Raw genomic sequence first — 19,506 nt, 5'->3', positions numbered from 1 at the left:
CAGCTTTGGCTACCTGAGACTCTGCCCCCTTTCTCCCCAAAAAGGAAGAAGTGAGCTCTTTCAGGGGAAGGAGAAAATGAATACAATTCAACAGTGAGACAGCTCCAAGAGACTTCTCCTTGGGGCCCCGGGACAGGTGTTAATCCTGTTAAACATTGTCAAATACTATCTCAGCACTGTGTTGAATGCTTTTATAATTATTAGTTCTGTGTTGAGCTATCATTAAGTCTTTATCATAAGTGCCTTTGTTATGTTTCCTATGAATGATTAAAACTGTCAAGAGCAGATGTGACAGGCTCTTCCCTTACGCCTGGCAGCTGTGGAGGAGGAACCGTCACTAAGCATCTCATATGGGGCAACTGGCTAACTGCTCTTATGCAGGCCAGCTGTCTCAGACACTGTACAGTCATTCCGAGCCCACTCAAGCACTACAAGGCTCTCTAACCGTAAGTCTCTGGCCTCTGATCCTGGAACCACAGTCTCTGGATCTCAGGACTTAACACTAACCCTCTGCTAGCTCTGCCCATAAACCAGCCTTTGTCCCTCAAGGACTCGGGTCTGCCCACATCAGCAGAGCTACTCCTTGCTGGCTCACAATTTCCATGTGAGTTGAGCAAGAGGATCCCAGCCTCACTGATTAGTAGAAGTAAGAGCTGTGAACTGAACGATAGGATTGATCTGAGATTAACTTCTGACCACCTGGTGTCTAAAGGGACAAGAAGGAGATAAAGGGGAAATTTTTATATCTGCTCTTCTCAGGTTCTGACCTGATCTGCTTTGACATGCCTAAGAGCAGTGGAGCGCAGAGATCTGTTTCCTGGACTCTGACGCAAGCTCCTTGGGTACATGTCTCCACACGCCTCCCAGCCAGCGCAGCTCAGGGCAGTCACAGAACAGCCAGGCGTGAGGACTTAACAAGAGGACAGCAACATCCTCAGGAATGTCATAGCCAGCCACTGGATGAGAGTAGACAGTGGGACAGGGCTGAGGTTATGCCAAGGATAAAGAGAATGAGCAAGGGAAAGGTTAGGAGAAAGGCAAGAAAAGCCTTGACATTAGATGGTTTGTGTGTGTGTGTGTGTGTGTGTGTGTGTGTGTGTGTGTGTGTGTGTGTGTGTTGTATATGTATACCTGCATGTGTGAGGTACACATGCACATGTGTGTGAGCCAGAGGTTGAGGTTGCGTGTCTTCCTCGAGCATTCTCCACTTTATTTATTATTTATTGAGGCAGAGCCTCTCCGTCGAAGCCGTGGCTCACTGATCAGCTATTCTAGCTAGCCAGCTTGCCCCAGAACCTCCTGTCTCCACTTCCCCGCCAAGTGCTGGGACTGGAGGTGAGCCACCACGCCCACCGGGCATGTACACGGGTGTTGGGGATTCGGACTCCAGTCCTCACACTTGTGAAGCAAGATCTAGCCACCGAGCCAGCCCACACTGGGTCTTGCAGAAGCCTATGGGAGGAAACATCTGCGGAACAGCAGGGAGAGATTTTGTCAGCAGGGCCGGGAAGGCAGCGCGGTTGGTAAATACTTGCCTTGCAAGCATGAAGCCCTGACTAGGATTTCTAGCACCCTTGTAAAAATGCCAGGCATGGGGGTGCACACCTGTGGCCTCAGCACTGAGAGGTGGACACTGTCTTCAAAAAGAAAAATAGCAGGCCATGTTGGCACACGCCTTTAATCCCAGCAGTCAGGAGACAGAGGTAGGAGGATCGCTGTGAGCTCAAGGCCACTCTGACACTACATAGTGAATTCCAGGTCAGTCTGGGCTAAAGCGAGACCCTACCTTGTAAATAAGAAAGAAAGAAAGAAAGAGAGAGAGAGAGAGGGAGGGAGGGAGGGAGGGAGGGAGGGAGGGAGGGAGGAAGGAAGGAAGGAAGGAAGGAAGGAAGGAAGGAAGGAAGGAAGGAAGGAAGGAAGGAAAAGAAAAGAAAAATAGTGTCCCTGACGATGATGCCCTCTGGACTCCACACACATGTGTGTGTGTGTATGCGCGCATTCACACACACACACACACACACACACACACACACACACATTTTTAACAAAGAAGAAATAAAAAGACCTTGTGAGTAGCTAGTGCATTGGAGTACTTTAACCATCTTAACATCACTAAAAGAGAGGTTGTGTCCCATTTATAGGTGTGAAAAAAACAGAAAGGTACTAATGTTAATATAGAACTTCAAAAAACCAGCTAAGGGGCCCGCCATACTGACTTCTTGTTATCTATGCCACTTTCTTTTTTTTTTTCCTTTATTTTAATTTTTTTTTTTGATCAGGAGCAAGTTAATCTCCCAACATTTTGGCCATCTTCTCTATGAAGTATGATTGTAATACCTAATTTTCAGGGTTATAATAATGTCTATTGCCGGGCATGGTGGCGCACGCCTTTAATCCCAGCACTCGGGAGGCAGAGGTAGGAGGATAGCCATGAGTTTGAGGCTACCCTGAGACTACATAGTGAATTCCAGGTCAGCCTGAGCCAGAGTGAGACCCTACATCGAAAAACCAAAAAAAAAAAAAAAAAAATAATAATAATAATAATGTCTATAAAACACCCAACTCACAAAAGATCACATTAGTCAGTTTTGTCTCTATAACAGAATACCCAAGATTTTTAATTACAAAGAGTAAAGATTTATCCTGGCTCATGGTTTCAGGGGTGCCAGCCCATGAGTGGATAGACACAGGGGTTCCATATGGTAATAGTGTGGAGCACGTGGCCACATGGAGGAGCAAACTGCTCGCATTATTTATTTATTTTTAATATTTTTAATTTTAATTATTTTATTATTATTATTATTTTGATTTTCAAGGTAGGGTTTCACTCTAGCCAGGCTGACCTGGAATTCATTTTGTGGCCTCAGGGTGACCTCGAACTCATGGCAATCCTCCTACCTCTGCCTCCCGAGTGCTGGGATTAAAGGCGTGCACCACCACGCCTGGCAATAGACATTATTATAACCCTGAAAATTAGGTATTACAATCATACTTCATAGAGAAGTATGGGGTTAAACGTGTGCACCAAACCAAAAAAAAAAAAAAACACCTCATGCTGGGCATGGTGGCGCATGCCTTTAGTCCTAGCACTCTGGAGGCAGAGGTAGGAGGATTGCCGTGAGTTCAAGGCCACCCTGAGACTCCATGGTGAATTCCAGGTCAGTCTGAGCTAGAGTGAGACCCTACCACAGAAAACCAAAAAAAAAAAAAAAAAAAAAAAAAAAAAAAACAATGTGATTGCACCACCATGCCTGGCCAATTTTTTTATTTGTTTTCAAGGAGAGAGAGAAAGAGGCAGAGAGACAATGAGTGCACCAGGGCCTCTAGCCACTACCAATGAACTCCAGATGCATGCACACTTTGTGCTTCTGGCTTTACATGGGTACTGGGGAATTAAATCCAGGTCGTCCAGGCTTTGGAGGCAAGTGCCTTAATCACTGAGCCGTCTCTCCAGCCCTTTTTTTTTTTTAATTTTTTATTTATTTATTTGAGAGTGACAGACACAGAGAGAAAGACAGATAGAGGAAGAGAGAGAGAATGGGCGCGCCAAGGCTTCCAGCCTCTGCAAACGAACTCCAGATGCGTGCACCCCCTTGTGCATCTGGTTAACGTGGGACCTGGGGAACCGAGCCTCGAACCGGGGTCCTTAGGCTGCACAGGCAAGCGCTTAACTGCTAAACCATCTCTCCAGCCCTTTTAAAATATTTTTATTTTATTTACTTATTAGAGAGTGAGACAGTGTGGGTGTGCCAGGGCCTCCTGCCACTGCAAGTTCCAGATGTATGTAACAGTTTGTGCATCTTTATGTGGGTACTGGGAAATCAAACCCAGGCCTTCAGTCTTTATAAGCAAGTGGCTTTAACCACTGAGCAATCTCTCCTGCCCCAAACTGCTCACTTTATAGTCAGAAAACAAAGGTGAAGAAGAGACCAAGGCCACACAGTCTCCTTCAAGAGCACGTTACCAATGACTTCCGCTAAGACCCACCTCGTAGGGGTTCCAGCCAGCTCCCAATGCTGGAGCCATGTCTTTAACACATGACCTTTTTGTTTGTTTCTTCAATGGACAGTCATGCTCTAGCCCAGGTGGACCTGGAATTCTTTGTATAGTCTTAGGATGGCCTCAAACTCACCCAGTGCTGGGATCAAAGGCATGCACCACCATGACCAGCTCACACATGAACTTTTGAGAAACATCTAACACCTAAACTGTAACAAAGAACATGCATATTTATCCTTTGAGCATGGGAAGTAGTTATGACCGGGAAGAAAGATCTTCTTGGGAAATACCTGTAATGGAGATAGAGCTACAGCCCTCCAGTGGTGAGCATTTGAGACATTCTTCAGGCTCTGGCTTCCTCCACTCCTGCTCAATTTCCCCAGTGATGTGAAAAGCAATACATCCACCAACTGCTCCTACATGACCTAGGAGCTATCCAGAATCTCTCATATCCTTAACTTATTAGGGTTCCTGCAACTAGGATTTGAGGTCCAAATGTGGCCACTGTCTGTTTCTGTACAGTTCATGAGCCAACAAAAAAGAAAGAAAGAAAGAAAGAACGAACGAACGAACGAACGAACGAACGAACGAACGAACGAAAGAAAGAAAGAAAGAAAGAAAGAAAGAAAGAAAGAAAGAAAGAAAGTCAAAAGGAGATGCTGGCGGTGGTGGAGGAAGGAGCCCTGCTTTAGTGCATCTCATGAGTCCTCATGAGACAACCACCTGGGATGACCTCACTACGGACTTCTGCACTCTCCCTTCTGATCACGCTCAGGGACCCAGAGGGTCAGACAGAAGCAAGTGTGGATTGATGGGGGAAACATCCGGCTGCAGCCTGAAGACCGAGTGAGAATGTCAGAAGATATCAAAAGGAAAAGAAAAATTCTAAACACTAGAAATGACTGTGGCAAAAGGGGCTGGAGAAATGGCTCAGCAGTTAAGGCACTTGCCTGAAAAGCCAAAGGACCCAGGTTCAAGTCCCCAAGACCCACGTAAGCACATGCATCTGGAATTCGTTTGCAACAAGCTAGAGGCCCTAGTGGACCCATTTGACTCTCTCCCTCTCCCTCTATCTGTCTCTCTCTCTAATAAAATATGTAAGGTTTGTGTGCTGAAAACTTAAGTAAATATCATTGAAAGAAAAGCTAAATAAATATAAAGCAATCTGATTTTCATGGGTTAGAAGACAATATTAGTAAAAATAACGGTGCTTCCCTAGTCTCTCTTGAGAAGCAATGTAATTGCTATCAAAACTTCTTGGCAGTGACCTTGGGATGACTCAGAAGGCATCATGGTGTTGGAAAGAAGTTACAGGAGTTCTCATCACTGCAATATATCACACCTTCCAAGGTTCAGGGTCTATTGTGGAAGAGGTGGCAGAAAGAATGTAAGAGCCGAAGGAAGAGTAGGACTCCTTACAACATGCTCCTCCAGACACAAAATGGCCTGGATATCCATGACCTCACAGTGTCTGACACTACCTACACAAGACCATCAGAATAGAAGGAAAAGATGATGACATCAAAATAAAAGAGAGACTGATTGAGAGGGGGAGGGAATATGATGGAGAGTGGAGTTTCAAAGGGGAAAGTGTGGGGAGAAGGGCATTACCATGGGACATTGTTTATAATCATGGAAGTTGTTAATAATAATAACTTCTGCCAGGCGTGGTGTTGCACGCCTTTAATCCCAGCACTCGGGAGGCAGGTAGGAGGATTGCCATGAGTTCAAGGGCACCCTGAGACTATGTAGTGAATTCCAGGTCAGCCTGGGTGACAATGAAACCCTACCTTGAAAAATTATAAAACAAAAAACAAACTTAAAAAAATCTGTGCAGAAGTTGACAAGTTCATCATCAGATAAGTTCACATAGAAACGCAAGGGACAAAAAAAAAAATAGCCAAAACAAACAAATGAAAAATATCGTTAAAAAGAAGAACAAAGTCTGAGCATCACTTCCTGATTTCTCAACTTACCATACAACTACAGTAATCAAGAGGGTGTGGGTAGAGGCATAAGGACAAAGATGCTGATCAATAGAACAGAATCAAGAGTCTGAAAATTAACCCTTCAATTTATGAACTATTTATTTTTCACTTTATTTTATACATATTATCACAGGTTATACTCTTTTATTCCCTCGGCCCTGCTCCTATTACCCTCCTCAGTGGGGTTATGGTATTCACAGTGGGGTCATGAAGATCTCAGTCAGTCCCTGTGGAGTGGGGGTGGGGAATGACTATGCCTCAAGGTATTCCTACTCACTCTGTGGCTCTTACAATATTTCCACCTCCTCTTCCACAGTGTTCCCTGAGCCATGGCAGGCCTGTTGGCAGTCAGACATAGTGTTGAGTTCTCTGTAACCTCTGGATTTCTGCTTTGATAGGTTTTGATTCATCGCCATGTCTGTCACCATTGCCCTGGAACTGGTTGTCAAGCTAGCAGGAAGAGCAGTATTCATGTCGCCTCTTCCCTTGCAACTTCTCCTGGGCCCTGGTAGATGTGGTAGAAACGGTACATCTCATGGTGTCTTGGCAGTCATCTATTTTCTTATTGATGGATCTTAGTTCTCCTGCATTTTCTCTGCTATCTTTTGCTGGTTGGCAGATGCTCTGGAATGGTGTCCAGCCCAATTGTGAATTATTTATTTACTTATTGGGTTTTCAAGGTAGGGTCTCACTCTAGCTCAGGCTGACCTGGAATTCACTATGTAGTCTCAGGATGGCCTTGAATTCTCAGCGATCCTCCTACCTCTGCCTCCCAAGTACTAGGATTAAAGGTGTGCACCACCACACCCAGCTTGAATGATTTCTTTTTGACTAAGGCTCCAAGACAAGTCAGGAGGAATAATAGTCTCTTGAGCAAATGTTGCTGGAACAGTTGGATGCGCATATACAAAAGAATACTGTTCAATTCCCAAGCCACTCACATCAGCTGGATGCAAAATGTGAAACAAGCCCTGGGGTTTGTCTGCAGCATCAAGAGCTCACACTTACACACATGCATGCAAATAAATGATATTTTTTAAAAACTTTAAAAGAATGATGTTGTCTCTACACACAATACACATTAAATAATTCAACGGATCATTCTAACACACACACACACACACACACTTTTGTTAGGAATCAGGAAAGCTGGAAGAAATACACAAATGGATGTACATGGGTTAATATCTACAGAGCAGCCATCACTTATTCCCACCAAGTTGTCATTTCTTCCTGACTGTAAGGTTTCTTTCTCTCTCTTTTTTTTTTTAAGAAACTTTTATTTATTTATCAGAGAGAGAGAGAGGAGAGCAAGAGAACACCAGGGCTTCTAGCCACTGCAAATGAGCTCCGGACACCTGCCCCATTTGTATCTGGCTTACATGGGTTCTGGGGGAGTTGAACCTGGCTTCATAGGCTTTGCAGGCAAGCTCCTTCACCACTAAGCCATCTCTCCAACCCCTAGCTATAAGTTCTCTATAATCAACAGAATGCTAAAGTCCATCTAAGACCATGAATGGCAAATATATAGAGAGAATCAAATAATGCCAAGGGAAAGCCTAGAGATGATACTTAATGATCTTTTCTTAGGGCAGAGGAATTGGTTTCAGCGTCTTTTCCATTTTTTTTTTTTAACATTCCTCTTGGATGGCCGTCCCCTACTCTATCCCTAGCTTATACTTGCTCTGTAGAGCTCAGCTTAGATGTAAATTCCTAAACGAGGCCATCCTTGTCCCTCCACACCAACCTTGGATTTTCTATCATTCTCCTACAAAGCATCCTGAGTTTTTCCTTCCAATTGCTCACCACAGTTGGTGATTTGAGATTATTTTGTATGATGATTTCTTTGCTATCTAGCTGTCAGGAGAACACATCCTCATTCTGCTTACCGTGAGTTCAGTTGTCTTATCCTGGGCTCAATAATTGTTGGTCAATTTAATCAACCAATCAATTCACTCACTAATTGCCAAATCAATTGATGATGATGGCTGCGACCGCAACACTTGGTTGTGAGTTGTGATGGGTGAGTGGGAGGAGAGGGATCTGTTTGGGCTTCACTTTAAATTTTGCCTCATAGGAAGTTCACTATCTGAGCAAGAACTTATATAGAGTTAGTGTTAGATATGTTTCATTTGATAATTAGCAAAGAAGGAAATTTGGTTTTACGTGTGTGTGTTGTGTATTCATATGTTTGGGGGTCCTTGTGTGTGTACACCTGTGTGGAGCCCAGAGGTCAATGTCATACGTCTCCCTCAATAACGTTCTACAGTTTTTATTTTGGAGGCAGGTCTGTCACTGAATCCAGAGCTCATAGATCACACCAGACAAACTAGCCAAACAGTCCTGGGATCCTGCCGTGTCCACCTGCCCAACACTGGGATAAGAGGGGCAGGTTGCTACACCCAGCTTTCTCATGTGTCCTGAGGACCCAAAGTCAGGGCCTCATGCTTACATGGCAAGTGCTTTACCAATTGGGCCTAGCCTAGACTTTCCCCAGCCCTAGATTTTTCTGATATTTTGTGTGTGATAGGTTGGTTATATTTGTTTCTTGTTTTCTTTTGTTTTGGCACAGAGTCTCTCTCTAGCCCAGACTGATCTAGAATTAATTCTGGAGCCCATCCTGACCTCAAACTCTAAGCTATCCTCTACCTCAGCCTCCCTGGAATTATAGATGTGAGCCACCATGCCAGCCTTTTCCTGGTATTTTGGTTAGCTCTCTTTCTGTAGGGAAATTTAGGTCTATTTAAGTTTTAGATCTATTAATATAAGAGAATTAACAGGTATTTCCACTAACATGAATTTTAAAGACAAAAGAAACTATACAATTACATTCATAGCAGCTTATGTGTGTATAATTTACTTGTCATAGCCCAAAGCTACAAATAATTTAGTGTTTTTCAATGAGTGAATGTTTAGACTATATCTGTGTGTGTAGATATAGTCTAAACATATATCTGTTTAGATACATATGTATAAATATATGTATGCAACTGTTTAGATACATATGTGTATATGAATATTACTCAGACTTCAAAAGGAACAAACTGTTGGCACTCAATTTATATGTGTCTCAAGGCCTTTATGTTGAGTAAGAAAAAGGCAAATGGCAATGATCTTATATCAAATAATTCTATTTATTTAATGGCTACAAAATGTGGAAGAAGGGTCTAATAGAGTGAAACTATATCCTGATGTGGTGATAATTGCATGACTCTATGCATATGAAAAAATTCATAGAACTTTATCCCCCAGGGCTGGAGAGATGGCTTAGCAGTTAAGGTGTTTGCCTGCAAAGCTAAAGGACCCAAGTTCGATTCCCCAGGATCCACATAAGCCATATGTACAAGGTGGCGCATGTGTCTGGAGGCTCTGATGTACCCATTCTCATTCTGTCTCCCTCTCTCTCTCTCTCTCTCTCTCTCTCCCTCTCTTTCTCTCCCTCTTTCTCTCTTAAGAAAAAAAAAAGGCCGGGCATGGTAGTGCATGCCTTTAATCCCAGTACATCAGAGGCAGAGGTAGAAGGATCACCTTGAGTTCAAGGCCACCCTGAGATTACATAGTAAATTCCAGGTCAGCCTGGACCAGAGTGAAATCCTACCCTGAAAAACAAAAATAGAACTTTGTCCTCCAAAAGAGATGTATATTAAAGTTGGCAATGTCATTTTGGTTTTGGTTTTCCGAGGTAGGGTCTCACTCTGGCCCAGACCTACTTGGAATTCACTCTGTAGTCTCAGGGTGAGACTCCTACCTCTGCCTCCTGAGTGCTGGGATTAAAGGTGTGCACCACCACACCCGGCTGTGTTGGCAATATCTTAATGACTTTTAGTTGGTAATATTGTGCTACTGAGTTGCTAGTCACCTAGTTTTGATGAGAACACTAAATTTTTGAAATATATTACTATTAGAAGAGACTGGGGAAGGTGTGTAGGGATTCTATCCTATTTTTCAAGTTTCTATAGGAGCATAAAATTCTCTGATTGTAGTAGTCCAATGTTCCTAATAATTGTGGTAGTGTACTTAAAAGACAGAAAATTTGTGTTTGCAGTGTATGTGAAACTCATACTGTTAACCAGCAGGCGCTGAGTAGAGATTCTCAGCGTTTGATGATACTTGTATGTGAAAAATTGGGACAAGGGGCAAGAAGTGGGCAGAATCACGCAGTCTTGCTCAAACAGTGGTCTGCTTGATAATCATCATAGCTCTGGGTCTACAAGGTCCCCCAGGAGATGTTGTCATTGCCGCCATCACTTGAGGACGTAATTCAGTTCCCATAGGGTGATTGTTCTGTTTTGAGAAGAGGGGACAGCTTGAGTATCTGTTATGGAGTAGTTGCTTCAACTTGGGGACAGATTCATCTTGGGGTGGTGTATCTGCCAGGCTCCCTGTTCCTGGAATCTAAGATGGTTGCAGGTTTAAGGTGATGCCATCTTGCCAGAGATTCTGGAACAGAACATTGTAAAGGCTGACCAGGACATACATTACTTGTCCTTACCTTGATGTCCTGCAGGCTGGGCAGGTGGCTCGGTGGTTAAAGGCGCTTGATTGATGTCTTTCAGTCTTCAAGTGTGGTGTGAGAAAGGTTAGGTAACCTCTATATATCCCCAGCATTTAGACAGATAATTCTTATTGACTAATGTGCCTACCTGCAGAGTCAAATAGGAATCTAATCCAAAGTTTTCAAACTCAGGAGACAGTTACAAAATGAAAGCAGAGATACCAAAATTTATCCTGTTTTTCCTTATCGAGAAAGTATTGGGCTGGAGAGATGGCTTAGTGGTTAAGCGCTTGCCTGTGAAGGCTAAGGACCCCGGTTCGAGGCTTGATTTCCCAGGACCCACGTTAGCCAGATGCACAAGGGGCACACATGTCTGGAGTTTGTCTGCAGTGGCTGGAAGCCCTGGCATGCCCATTCTTTCTCTCTGCCTCTTTCTCTCTCTGTATGTTGCTCTCAAATAAATAAATAATTAATTAATTAAAAAAAATAAGAAAGTACTAACCAGGTGGCGTACACCTTTAATCCCAGCACTCGGGAGGCAGAGGTAGGAAGACCGCCGAGAGTTCAAGGCCATCCTGAGACTACATAGTGAATTCCAGGTCAGCCTGAGCTAGAGTGAGACCCTACCTTGAAAAACTAAAAAAGAAAAAAAGTACTGCATTTGGTGATTACATTATTTCTAATCATCATACTTGTCTCTGAGAAAGAGAGAAAGAATGAGAGGGAGGAGAGACCATTAATCTCCTTTTTACTCATTTGGAAAGATGAAATGATCCTTGCAAATGAGCTATGAATGTTAGTACTGCACTTAACTTTGGGGTTTTGAATTGACATCAGATCTCATCTTGCTTTCATAACCAGGTAGCTGATAAGTTCCGTAAACCTCATGAAATAAAAATACCAGTCTTAGAATTTGAGAGGTTATTAAGTGATACAGACAGAGTATCTGCCAAATAAGGGGGAAAGCACAATGCCACCTCCTTCTTCCAGGATCCCAGCTGGGCCAAGAATCAGAGTGACATGAAGTAGATTGGGGGGAAAAGGCATACATTTACTTAATACAAGGTTGCATGGCACAGGATCCTTGTAAGAAAATGATCCGAAGAGGTGGTAAGAGTAAACAACTTACAGGCAATGACTAGGAAGTTGTGTAACGTGATAAGGTAAAGGCAAACGCTTAAGGTAGCTGGGTAGGAAGGGTTATGTCAACAAAGATGGTTAGACCTTGATTACAGGGGAGGTCAGAGCCATCTCCTGCACCTGCCTTTGAAGATAGTTAATAAGCCAGAGCTACTTATTTTAGGGTAACATCTTTTTCTTTTCTAAGGTAGGGGGTCTCCTTTTGAGCCTAGGCTGACCTGGAATTCACTATGTACTCTCAGAATGGCCCCGGACTCACGGTGATGCTCCTACCTCTGCCTCCTGAGTGCTGGGATTAGAGGCGTGTGCCACCATGCCCAGCAGGATAGCATATTTTTACTTTCTGTGGAGCCTAGGGACCCAGGTTTGGTTCCCCAGTGTTCATGTAAGCCAGATCCTTAATTACTTTCCCCTTACCAAAAAAAGGGAGGGGGATACTTATTTGGTCACGTAAGTGTGAGGTTCCTGGTGCGGAAGGGGAATGAATGATGAGGAAGTACTCACATAGAATGAAGGCAGCTGGTGCTGCTGGGGGTTAATTTTAGGTCTGTTTCTCGTCTAAGAGGAAGTCATCTCCACCCATTCTTGGGGAACAGAATGATGTGTCTGAGTCCCTTGGGAAATGGCTTAGCCTCACTCTCTCTTTCTTCCCAAACATTTATAAACAAGTTCACAACTTAATACAGCTATATCCCCTAGGAAATTTCATGCAGATAGGTGATGCAGGGTTTTCTTTAAAAACCCACGTGTGGTGGCACACACCTTTAATCCCAGCTTTCAGGAGGCAGAGGTAGGAGGATCACTGTGAGTTTGAAGGCCACCCTGAGACTCCATAGTGAATTCCAGGTAAGCTTGAGCTAGAGTGAGACCCTGCCTCGAAAAAACAAAAAACAAAACATAAGACGTGTTCCCAGCCCATCATTCTCTGAGCTGTCAGGTGTGCACACAGGGGCTCACCAGGAAGCGTTATTCTAGGGACTTTCAGGCTTGGGTTAGAGCCTGCCTGGTGGAAGTGGATCACAATAACTATAATGGCATCAGAGAAGATAATTGGAGGCTGGACTTGTACAGAGGGTTCAGGAGTTCAAATAACATGCTTTTGGGGGGGAAATGCAATATTTATAATGTCACACTTATAAAATGACCAAAGCAGCTATTACCTAAAAACCCAGAAATGGCTTAGACATTATTTTCAGTTTGGAGTATTGTTTGGGATCACATGCTAAAAACATATCACAACACTTTCAGGTCAGGGACTTCTTAAGGTCTTGCTCTGGCATTGAGGCTCATGCCCCAGGGGGAAGACAGAGACCTCCAGGCTGGCCGGGGTGGGGATAAGGGTAATGTACTCCCTCCTCAGCCTGCACATGCCTATCCCACTCCACTGCCCTTGTTCCACAGTCTAGAGATCAATAAACTTCTCACCACGGCCTGCTTGGGATTAAGCTAATCCTCAACCCCCTTTCCCCCCGCCTCAGTGTGCTGAATTCAGTTCTACTCTGAAGCTCTGCTCTGATACTCGGCCTTACGGGGCCTCAGGGGCCTGGCAGGCCATTGACTGCAGTATGAGGCCTTGATCTGTGGGCATCTTACCTGAACTTTACAGGAAGCAGAGAGGGGTGTTATAGGAAGCTGTGCTGGACCCAAGCATGCCACTGGACTCTAGTAAGTCAGACTAAAGTAGAAAGAATTGGAACCTGAATCAAGAAGTGAAGGATTTATGAAATGGTGACAAGTGACTTACGTTGTGGATTCAGGGTAGCCATGAAATGGCATATAGTACGTTACATTATTGATCCTTTTTGCTCCTTGCAAGCCTAATGAGATTGCCTGGCCAAAGCCTAAACCAAACACCGATCTCACTTCTGTGCGTCTACTTCTCTTGGGGTTCTTTTCCATCTCCGGGTTCCTGCTTTACCCCCTCTGTCTGTCCTTCAAGATGATGCCACATGCCATGTTTCCCGAGCACTGCTCCAGATGATGGTTGCCCTACACTGGTACAGTTCCTGGAGCTTGTGCGCCAGGGGCCTGACCAGGGAGGGGGATAGTCCTCAAGGGATCAAGTAAACAAGATGGTCACAATTGGTAGCCAAGCTTTTGAACACCAATGTGCATTCCTTCACAGGAAGGGTGGAGGAGGTTTCTCTAAGAAGAGTTGGGCCTTGAAAAAATTAAGACAATCTGTCTAAAAAGTAAGTCAGATAAAAGACAGCATCCAGGGCAGAAAATTTAGTAAAGGCAAAGGTCCTGGGGTTGGTAGGGTGCTCCTCAAGTGAAAAGAAGGCCAATGAGGCTGCAAACCCATAATCTTGCCAGTCAAAGGTTTTTTTCAGGGCTGGAAAGATTGCTCAGTGGTTAAGTCACTTGCCTGTGAAGCCTAAGGACCCAGGTTTAATTCCACAGTACCCATATAAGCCAGATGCATAAGGTGGCACATGCATCTCGAATTCATGGGTAGAGGCCCTGGTGTACACATTCACTCTTTCTCTGTATCTCTCTCTCAAATAAATCAAATATATTTTAAAATATTTATTTATTTATTTGCAAGAGAAAGAAAGAGGTAGATAGAGAAAGAGAATGGGCACACCAGAGCCTCTAGCCACTGCAAATGACTACAGATGCATGCACCACCTTGTGCATCTGGCTTACGTGAACACTGGGGAATCAAACCTGGGTCCCTAGGCTTCACAGGCAAGTGCTTTAACCACTAAGCCATCACTCCAGCTTCAATAAATAAAATATTTTTTAAAGCTTGTTGGCAGACTGAAACAGCCATATTTGAGTTGTAGAAAGATCACGCTGGCTTCAGAGTGGAGAATGAATTTTGGAGGAGGAAGAATGAAAGTAAGGTGACCCATCAGAAGGCCACACAATAGTCCAAGTGAAAGACAGGACTGAGGTGGTGACAATGGCAAGGCAGAGGAGGGAATCAGTTACAGATATGGTCTTTACAGAGGCCAGGCACCAAGGGATGGAGAAACACTGCTTACTGGGTCCCTCATCCCCAGATAAGGCAACTTGTGAATTCGAACTCCAGTTGAAGTTAAGCCAGGACCAGGGGATGTGCAGCCTTCATCCCCGAGTGCCCAGGCATCACGGGACTCTGTCCAGCTCCCTGGGAATGTGTGCATTTTATAGCGGGGACCTCCTCCGCTAAATCCCGCCTGGCCGATGAAAGAAAAAACCAGAAAGTTCAGCCTCTAGGCTCTGGAGTGGGGCTTTTGCTCTATGGCTTTGAAAAAAAGCAGAAGCATCAATCCAGACACATGTCCCTTTAACAAAACAAGCTTATTGCTTTTAGCTGGAAGGACACAGTTACATAAGGGTAAAGAAGACCAATTATTCCAGAGCAAGGATAGGCTGGGTGAGTCAGGAACTCTGTTCTGCCCCTCTGTGAACTTGTGGGGGCCCAGATACAGGAAGCGTGTTGCAAATACTGGGGCAACAGAAGGGACAGGACAAAAAAAACCATGACTAACAGTTGACAAGTCTGTTGATGGTTGCCTTGGATGATGCTAAGGCCTAGAGCTGATCTGGCGTTCCTTTAAAGAAAGACCTCAGGCCGGGCGTGGTGGCGCACCCCTTTAATCCCAGCACTCGGGAGGCAGAGGTAGGAGGATCACTGTGGATTCAAGGCCACCATGAGACTCCATAGTGAATTCCAGGTCAGCCTGGACCAGAGTGAGACCCTAACTCAAAAAAACAAAAAAAAGAAGAAGGATCTCAGGAGCCTTAAAGGGATTTCTCTCATCAGGTCATGTCCAAGAGCAGCCCTAGAAAGGGCCACCTGGCAGCCCACTTTTTATTTTTATTTATTTTTATTTTTTATTTTTTTAAATTTTTTATTTATTTATTTGAGAGCGACAGACACAGAGAGAAAGACAGATAGAGGAAGAGAGAGAGAATGGGCACGCCAGGGCTTCCAGCCTCTGCAAACGAACTCCAGACGCGTGCGCCCCCTTGTGCATCTGGCTAACGTGGGACCTGGGGAACCGAGCCTCGAACCGGGGTCCTTAGGCTTCACAGGCAAGTGCTTAACCACTAAGCCATCTCTCCAGCCCGCAGCCCACTTTTTAATAAATATTTTATTTATTTAAGAGAGAGAGAGCGAGCAAATGGGTGCACCAGGGCCTCCAGCCACTGCAAACAAACTCCAGATGCATGTGCCACCATGTGCATCTGGCTTACATGGTTATTTGGGAGTTGATCCTGGGTCTTTAGGCTTCACAGGAAGTGACCTACCCGCTAAGCCATCTCTCCGGTCTGCAGCCCACCTTTACACTTTTGACCTAGGTCTCACACTGCCAGGAAGAGACCCAGATGCCTCACGATGCACACAGATTACATATGTGAAGGCTCTGATTCCTTGGACAGGAAGGGCCGTAAGAGTGAATGAGCCAGCAGCTTGAGCCTGGGTCCCAGACTTCCGATGATTGGTTCTTCCTTTGCTCCTGGACAAAGCTCATGATTTCATCTAGCTGCTTTCAAGTAATACCAACCAGTTCCTCAGTTCCTGGCATGTGCTAGGACTTCTTGCCCCAAGACTCTGGCATGGATGATTTACCTTGCTGGATTTCCTGTTTCCTTATTTTTCAATTTAGCCAACAGTGCCCACTTTATAATTCTCGGATGCTATTTTTTCCAAAGTGTCATTCTCTCTGATTCTCAATACAATCACATTGCCTATTTGATTGTGTAAGCATGTATTTAATTTTATGAATTTCATGTTAATTTCCAGGAGAAAAGGGACACTTTTTTTTTTGGTTATTTAAGGTAGGGTCTCACTCTAACTCAGGCTGACTGGGAATTCACTACGTAGCCTCAGGTTGGCCTCAAATAATACACACACACACACACACACACACACACACATATACATGTATATGTATTTTTTAACAACTTCCCATGGTAATTCCCTCCCTCCCCCCACTTTCCCCTTTGAAACTCCACTCTCCATCATATCCCCTCCCCCTCTCAATCAGTCTCTCTTTTATTTTGATGTCATGATCTTTTCCTCCTATTATGATGGTCTTGTGTAGGTAGTGTCAGGCACTGTGAGGTCATGGATATCCAGGCCATTTTGTGTCTGGAGGAGTGCGTTGTAAGGAGTCCTTTCTTTTGCTCTTACATTCTTTGTGCCACCTCTTCCGCAGTGGACCCTGAGCTTTGGAAGGTTTGAGAGAGATATGGCAGTGCTGAGCACTCCTCTGTCACTTCTTCTCAGCACCATGGTGCCTTCTGAGTCATCCCAAGGTCTCTGCCATCTGAAAAGAGAAGGTTCTCTACCAAAAGTGAGAGTAGCACTAATACATGGGTATGAACATTAAGAGAAGTGCTTACTGGGCAGTTTGATGAGCACAGTGTATACATTTAGCCAGACAGCAGCAGACGTTACACCCCTAGGGCTCATGACTACGCCTGTTGTAGGTTTTCAGTATCAGGGATGCGTTCCCTCCCAGGGAGTGGGCGCCCAGTCAAATTAGAGGGAGGTTGGTTTCCTGCATAACAGATGTGCCACTATTGCACCCATTGGCTCATTTGGCCTGGCTGGCCAAATAGAAGGCTTACAGTGTCCACTGTTGAGTATCTTCACTGGTGATTTCTCTCTCTCCCATTGAACTGCATGCAGTGTGGCTTTTTCCAGCTTTCTGTCAGCTGGTCTACAAGGAGGAGATTATCAGCTCAGCTCCAGCAGGATTTCTCAGTGACCTTGCAGCCCAAGTATGTGGAGTCTTCAGCAATAGGGTCTTACCATCTATTTCTGGTGGGAAACCAAGGGTCTCGGCAATGGCCTGTAATGTTTGAGGGTATCAAGGACTTCTCTGGCCAACAACTCACTGGAAGGTATCCCATCCCTGGCAATGAAAATTTTCTAGTAATAATCTATGGCTCCTGTGTGTTCCATTGTCCAAAAAAGGAGGTTTTCATATGACTTATTTATATCCTCTTAGATTTTGATTAACCCTCCCTCTACTTTTCCTTTACTCGAATCTTCTCCTGACCTCACTTAGGCCTTTTCACCAATTTAAATATTATTTATTTATTTATTTGAGAGAGGGGGGAAGAGAGAGAGAAATGGGCACTCCAGGGCCTCTAGCCACTGCCAATGAACTCTGGACACACGTGCTGCCTGGTGCATCTGGCTTTACGTGGGTCCTGGGGGAGTCAAACCAGGGTCTTTAGGCTTCACAGGCAAAAACGTTAACTGCTGAGCCATCTCTTCAGCCCTAATTTTTTTTGACTCACCATGTGGTATAGTTGGTGCTGGGAAGAATGACTGGCACATAGTAGGCACACATAGTATAGGCATTAATGCATTACATAGATGTACGGATGAATGATGGATAGGCAAATGGATGGATATTCTAATAGGAAGCTCTCATTGATTTCCTTTCTCTTGCCTCAGATTCTAGTATGGTTCAGATTTCCACCATTAGTGATTCAGTTTTACTTAAAAATTTTAAATGTTTGTTAATCATGGATTTGATTTTTTTAATATTATACTTAATTAGTAATTCAATGTTTTAGGCTGAGGAAATGGCTCAATGGCTAAAGGTTGCTTGCAAAACCTGCTGGCCCAGGTCCAATTCCCCAGCACCCATGTAAAAGCCAGCTGCAAAAAAATGGTGCAACCATCACATCCCTGACAAGAGCAGCAGGGGACCTCAGGAGTGTATGGAGCAACTCCAAGAAGTTATCAGTTACACCAGGAGGTGAGTCCTCCGAGTCAGGGGGGGAAGTCCCCCGCAGCAGGCACTCCACCAGGCTAGAATTTTGGGGAGCACAACCTCTCCACCAGCTATTTTTCTTTATAGTCTCCTAAGCCTCATCAGCTCTGCTCCTTGCGGGACGTTCTTCACAGTGAGCACTTAGGTATCAACTAGAGGAAACTCCAGACTGCAAACATTTACCCCATAGAGCCAGAAAGGCCTTCCTGACTGACTTCTACCTGGAAACTCAGCCAAGTCACAACTTGAAATGGGAAGGACTGGGAAGGGGAGGGCTGCTTGACTAGGGAACTGCTTGAGGGATGGAGCAGACGTGGCCCACGCTGCCTGGCTTCCCCACATCATCTTTTCTCCAGCATCTTGTCAGATCCCTCAATATACTGGTTTTCCTCTTTGTGTAGCTATACCAATGCTTTTTTAAAAAAAATTTTTAGCAATTGAATGCACTTTTTTTATTGTTGTTTTTTCAAGGTAGGGTCTCACTCTAGCTCAGGCTGACCTGAAATTCACTATGGAGTCTCAAGGTGGCCTCAAACTCCTGGTGATCCTCTTACCTCTGCCTCCTGGGTGCTGCAATTAAAGGCGTGCACCACCATGCCCGGCAAATGCACTTTTGAAAAAAAATTTCAACTCAATCATGATTTTAAGTATAAAAATTTATAGATTGTTAAAAACCACCTTTGTTGTTTTTGACCACTTGTTGTAGCATTGCATATTTTATTCTTGTGAGACTCTGGTACAAGGTAGGCTGTTTAATGACTCCCCCCCAACACACACACACACACACACACACACACACAACATAGTGGGCCTTGGGATGTGTATGGTAACCAACTTCATGCTAATGTTCAAAGTTAAAAAAAAAGTGGCACATCTAGTGTCAAGAATCCCCCCCACACACACACACACACATATGCACAGGCAAATAAACACAAATGTTGAAAGAAATAATTATATATTTCACTAAACTGTTACTTTTTGGTGTCCCACTGGAGTCCAATGCCAGTGACTCACTCACCACACCCTGGTCCTGACTTGCCCATAGTAAGGACTTAATAAAGGTAACTATTGTTAAGGTATTACCATCATATCAAGGACAAGGAGAACCACAGGCTTCATAGTCAGGCAAGTTTGGGTCTCAACTTCTGCTACCAGA

This window comes from Jaculus jaculus, chromosome 9, assembly GCF_020740685.1.
Source record: "Jaculus jaculus isolate mJacJac1 chromosome 9, mJacJac1.mat.Y.cur, whole genome shotgun sequence".
Lineage (NCBI taxonomy): Eukaryota > Metazoa > Chordata > Mammalia > Rodentia > Dipodidae > Jaculus > Jaculus jaculus.
The sequence above is the reverse complement of the archived record's forward strand: the minus strand, read 5'-3'. Positions refer to the sequence as shown.